This window comes from Orycteropus afer, unplaced genomic scaffold (assembly GCF_000298275.1).
Source record: "Orycteropus afer afer isolate SDZICR_OR568_19922 unplaced genomic scaffold, OryAfe1.0 scaffold00533, whole genome shotgun sequence".
NCBI classification, from domain to species: Eukaryota; Metazoa; Chordata; class Mammalia; order Tubulidentata; family Orycteropodidae; genus Orycteropus; species Orycteropus afer.
Window position 1 is genome coordinate 1,554,518 of NW_006922120.1, and position 6,319 is coordinate 1,560,836.

Genomic DNA, 6,319 nt, shown 5'->3' on the forward strand with positions numbered 1-6,319 from the left:
TGGCAGTTGGTGTTCATCCAGAGGCTCCTTGGAAGAAGGGTCTGGTGATGTACTTCAGACAGTCAGCTATTGAAAATGCCGTGGAGCACATTTCTACTCTGACATGTGGGGAGTCACCATGAGTCGGAGTTGACTCAAATGGCAACTGATAATTATGCGCTAAAATAGTTAAGAGTTCTAAAGCAATTATGCTTTAAAATAGTTAAGAGTTCTAAAGCAATAGGTGTTCCCTATTTCTTTTTCTAAAAGAAAAAAAAGTATATTTATCACATGAGGTGATGCATGTAAAGTACCTTCCTTCCATAGTGTTTATCTATCAGTTGTCACTCCCTCAAAACAGTGAATCTACTTTTTTCATTCCAATCTTTGGCCTTCTACATCAAATATCTTGAAGTACAGGTCCTTGAAGATGAAATGTGTTTCCACAGTGCCTGTGGTCTTCACTCTTGTCCAGAGAACATCTTGTTGAGTTGGAATATAGTTGGTTTGGCATATTCTATCCAAATCATTTAGGTTAATCACTCCGTTTAATCACTCCTGCTAGTTCTGGAGTCATGACTCCTTCTTCAGCACTGCCAGCTAAGACAAATAATTGCTGGGCATCATTTGCTCTGGCAGCTTCCCCAAAGTCAATCTTTAGCCGTCCCATGGCTCTTATGATTGCAGTGATGGACTGTATAGTATTGCTGTAGACAACTACTTTATACTGTTTACATTCTTCCTCTAGATAGCCATCCTCATGAATGATTTTCATCTGTTTCACGATGGTGCTTTTACCAGATTATCCAGCACTGAGCAGCAGCAGCTTTACTTCTTTGGCTGCTTTCTCCCCGTCCTCCCACAACTTGCAGTCGATCGTCTTGCTCTGTTCCACCACTGCCTTGTCCTTGGTGCTCAACATGCAGCCCATGGCAGCAGTGGGAGAGAGAGCTGGTTTTAAATTTGCTAAACCTTTAGGGTGACCTTATATTTATTTGGGTTATTTTCTTTTCGAAAGGGCAACAATATTAATATTTAGATTTACTCTTGTTAAAAAAATAATCAAAGCACAAATTAAGTATATAGGATTTATTTGAACAATTATTCTGTATTCATACAGAGAGACCATTTTGTTTCTAAAAAAACAAGTGGCTCAATGCAGGCTCCTTACAATGAGGCTTTTAAGGAGAAGAGGAGGAAACAGAGCAAAAATTAACCATTGGCTGGGACTGTAAAATGATACAACCACTGTGGAAGGCAGTATGGGGATTCCTTAAAAAGCTGGAATTAGAAATACCACTTGACCCAGCAATCCCATTACTAGGCATATATTTTAAAGAAGCAAGAGCCAGGATAAGAACAGATATATGCACATCCATGTTCGTCATAGTACTATTTACAATAGCAAAAAGATGGAAAAAATTTACGTGCCCATCACCAGAAGAATAGGTAAACCAAACTATGGTACATACACCCAATGGAATACTATGCAACACTAAAGAATAATGTAGAATACACAAAACACTGCATAACATGGTTGAACTTGTAGGACATTATGCTGAGTGAAATCAGTCAATCACAGAAGGACAAATACAGTATTAGTTCATTATTGTAAAAAGTCAAGGAAAGGTTTATATATGGAAGGAAACTGTTGGTTACCAGGAGTTGGAAGAGATGTTGGTTACTAGGAGTGGGAGGGGAGGGGAGGAAACAGTGAAAAATAAATAAATAAATAAAAGCATTAACCCATGTTACTTTGTTGTTGTTGTTATGTGCCCTCAAGTCGGACCCAACTCATAGTGACTCATCCTTGGGTCTCATAGTAACTCATCCTTGGGTTTCTGAGGCGGTATCACTACGGAAGTAGATTGCCCAACCTTCCTTCTGCATGTTACTTTAATTTTGTGTATTTTACTGTCCATAAATAATATTTCAATAAAATATATATATTTTTAAAATTAACCATTGGCTAGTCTCAACACCATTGATAGAAATTAATAAGGGCTTGCTTTTCAGTAGGTAAAGTGAGAATTGAAAAAGCATCTCCAGTAGGCCTCTAGATACTTAGACATGTCTCATCCAGCTGGGCTGTCACACTCAGTTTCCTGTAAAGACTCATTATCTTTGTGCCTGTCTTAGTTTGCTGGGGCTGCTAGAACAGAATACCACTAATTGGATGGCTTTAAAGAACAGGAATTATTGTCCCTCAGTTCTGAAGGTGAGGAGTCTAAATTCAGGGCGTAGGCTTTAAGGGAAAGGCCTTCTTTGTCTCTTTCAGTTTCTAGTAACTGCCAGCTTGACATTCCTGGGCTTGTAGATGCATCTGTCTCAGTGTTCACATGGCATCTCTTCCATGTGTTTGTATCTCTGTGCCTGTATTTCCTTTTATAAGACACCACTCAGGAGGAATTAGGTTAAGGCCCACCCTACTCTGGTATGGCCTCATTACCATGACAAAGGAAAAACCATATTTGCAAACAAGATCACGTTCACAGGTACAGGGGTTAGAACTTCAACGTATCTTTTGGGGGACACACTTTAATCTGTAACAGTGCCTATATGGAAGTACCTGTTCTACCCCACCTGACCTTTCCCATCTATCTAATTTTCCTTTTTCTTATGATTCAATCTCGATTCTTTTATGCCTTTCCCTACACAGGAGGCCTGTCCAGGTAAATCAGCATAGCAAAGCGTAGTGTGTTCTCACTGAAAGTGGAAAGAAGGTGGCTGAGCCAGTTCAGCTTAACCAAAAAAACTCACCATCGAGTTGATTCCGACCCATAGCAACCTCCATTGGCTGCTAATGGGTGAGGTGGTGGTGGTGGTGGTGGTGGTGGTGTTTTTGGGGTGGTGAAAACATTGTAAAATTTATTTTGGTGACAGTTGCACAACTTTGTGAATAGACTAAAATCTGTTGAAGTGTACATGTTAAGTGGTTGAATTGTATGGTATAAGGATTGTATCAGTGAACTTGAACCCATCGTTGTCTAGCTGATTCCAACTGATAGTGGCCCTGTAAGACAGAGTATAACTGCCCTATATGATTTCCAAGGCTGTAAGCTTTCCACCCCAAAAACACCACCACCGCCACTACCTCACCCATTAGCAGCCAGTTCCTCGTTCTCCTCAGTTTTCTTCTGCCTTAGGCAACCACTGAACTATTACTGTCTTCATGGATTTGCCTATTCTAGACATTTCACATAAATGGGATCATACAAGATGTGGTCTTTAATGACTAGCTTCTTTTACTTAGAATGTTTTCAAGGTTCATCCATGTTGTAGTACATAGTAGTAATTCATGTCTTTTTATGTATAGTGGCATAAATGGTTAGAATTGAAAAGGTCCTTAAAGATACCAATCCAATCCGCTGATTTTATTGCTGAAGAAATGGAGGCTTTGAGGGGCTAAATGTCTTGCCCAAGCTCTGTAAACAGGTTTTCTTTTTCCTAAAAGAGTTTAGATGGTAGTGAGTTTGGTTTTTTGGTTTGGATTAGAATGCAGATTTCAATACTTGCAGCCCAATGTTTATTTATTTATTTTATATTTTATCATTTTCTTCTTTTCCGTTACTCTCAATCCTTACTAATAGCATGCCTTTTAGTGTTGTTTCTTGTATGTGTACTTCGTTTCTTCAAATAGGGTACTGTACTTTAAGCACAGATTATACCTCTTAATTCATTTTATCCTATCCCCCCCCACACACACTCCATTGTGTGTAGTGGTATATACATTGTAGGCCCTCAGTAAATGCTTAATAAAGGACATTAACTTGGCTTTTAGCGATCCATGGGAACTTGCTTCAAAATACAGCAAGCATCAGAATGGAAACATTCGTAGGTCTTGTTCTAACATGTTTCTGCTTAAAAAAATTTTAAATACTGAATTGGGTTTTTACCTTTTTAGAAATCCATCCTGCCCTCCTTTTTTTTTTTGTTTTTGATGGAAAATTGCCAATGATAGCTTTGTTGAAGATTGCTAAGGTGAAAAGCTTTCATTTTAACTAGGAAAGGAACATGTACTAAGGCAATCATTCAGGTGAATTTTTTTTTTGTGGTTAAAATATTTTCAGTATGGATCATTCTCATGAAATAAAAGTTTAAACAGTACAACCAAATCCTTTTTGTACTATTAGGGCTTTGTTGTTTTTTCTCTCCCTTCCCCACCCTGCGGCCTTTTATGCACTTCTCTTTGTAGACCCTCTAACCAAAAAAAAACCAACCTCATTGCCTTCCAGTAAGATCCGACTCATAGCGACCCCTCATTGGGTTTCCAAGGCAGTATCACTATGGAAGTAGATTGCCCTAATCTTCCTTCCAAGGAGTAGCTGGTAGGTTTGAACTGTCAGCATTCTGGTTAATAGATGCTTTAGGCACTGCGCCACCAGATGTTTGTGTCTTTCTTACTGTTTTTGATCTGAATTTTGGGCTGAGGTTACCTCTGAAACTCAGTAGTCTGAATGATGTCACGTATTCCATCCACTGTTTTATATGCATTATTGAAATTCTTACAAATATGTCTCTACTTTTCACTTGAGCATTTGAGGTGACGCCATTATTATTTTAATCTTTTTACCTTAAAATTTTAGGAGGGTTCTATTAGTAAAATAATATATTTTCATAATGCCGGTAAAGGTGGCCATAATTCTTAAGTGGTTGTTGTTGTTATGTGCCGTCGAGTTGGACTCGACTCATAGAGACCCCTCCTTGGGTTTCCAAGGCGGTATCACTATGGAAGTAGATTGCCCAACCTTCCTTCCGAGAAGTGGCTGGTGGGTTTGTACTGCCAGCCTTCTGGTTAGCAGTCAAATGCCTTAGGCACTGTGCTACAAGCCAGTTTTATTCCATTTATTTTCATAGGTGACGTATGTTCATTTTGTTTTATAAATGGTCATGGAATTTTCAATGTTTTTCTATAGTGGAGAAATCTAGGAATGTTTGTGAGAAGGAAAACCTTTCAAGAAGTGAATATAGTTGAAGAAACAAAAATGGAAAGGCTAGGTTAAAATACATTTGACCTGGTTTGATTCCGTTTGACTCACTGCCATTTAAAAATAGAGCATGAAAATATTCTTCTGTGTTTTCTTTGAATATTTAAACTTTATCCTTCAATGTGCACTGCATGAGCAGCAAAGATTTGTCATTACTGACTCAAAATATTTCCACATTGCTAGGACAGAAAGTAGACAGAGCCCATTTAATGTATGCTTCACCCGCGCCCCCCTCCCACTAATTCATTCTACTTTTTTAGAATTTGCTGACTTATTCATATCATATTTAATTTTTCACTGACAAAAATTGTCTCTACTCTGAACTTTGCCCTTTATTTCTGTTTCCTACAAGATAATATGTGTGGGTTTTTTGGTGTTAAATAAATTTGAAACATCATCTTTTTTCTAAATTTTTTCCCTAAGTCTGCCTCCTCAAATAAGAAGTAGTGAAAGAGGTACTTCAGTGTTTCAGTTCATTTGAATAAGCGTTTACTAAGTACCTGTTATATGCCTAGGGCTGTTGTATGTGGTAAGAGTTTCAAAGAAAAAAAAAAGCAGACAATACATTCTCTTGCTTTAAGTACTTGATTTCTAGTTGGGAAATAATATACATGCTTCATGAATATTTAGTGTCTAGTGTATGGTGTCATGAATAGTTGGTGGTCCATGTTTTTTTCCATTCCTTTCCATGTATCTATGTTTAGCTCACATATGCTCTACTTACTTGTTCTGTATTGAACATCTTACAAGCAACTTGCTTCTATTCTTACTTTTATCTTTATCACTTACTTCCCTTGTTTTCAGTATTAGAATTGAATAATCTTAAAAATTTATGTTATACTTCTCCTACAATTAAAAGTCATTTTCCTTCCTCTAACCTTTCCAAGAGCTTCTGTGTCATTTACCACATTCTTTGTAGCAAAGGTTTTTGGAGCATGAGGTGAGTAGAAATGTCTTACAATTAATTTCCTATTAAAGTATAAACTCCTCAGGGCAGATTGTATCTCATCTGTCTCTCTTCCCTCACCTGGTTCATAGTAGACAGTTGCAATTGATTATGTTGACATCCGGATAGCTCAGTTAAAGCATTAAACTTCTAAGTTCAAAGTTCAATCTCTATGTGGAGATTTGTTTGCTTGCTTTTGCTTCCTCGTTGTCGTTGCTGTTATGTGCCCTGCAGTTGGCCCGACTCGTAGAGCCCCTCCTTGGGTTGCCGAGGCAGTATCACTACGGAAGTAGATTGCCCCATCTTCCTTCCTAGGAGTGGCTGGTGGGTTTGAACTGCCAGCCTTCTGGTTAGCAGTCAAGTGCCTTAGGCACTATGCTACCAGAGCTCCTTTGCTTCCTCATAC

At 38.3% G+C, this 6,319-nt stretch overlaps 1 pseudogene; it reads right to left on the reverse strand.

The window, feature by feature from the left end:
* Positions 1 to 309: 309 nt before the first annotated feature.
* On the reverse strand, positions 310 to 910 carry LOC103209822 (annotated as a pseudogene).
* Between the last annotated feature and the right edge of the window lie 5,409 nt (positions 911 to 6,319).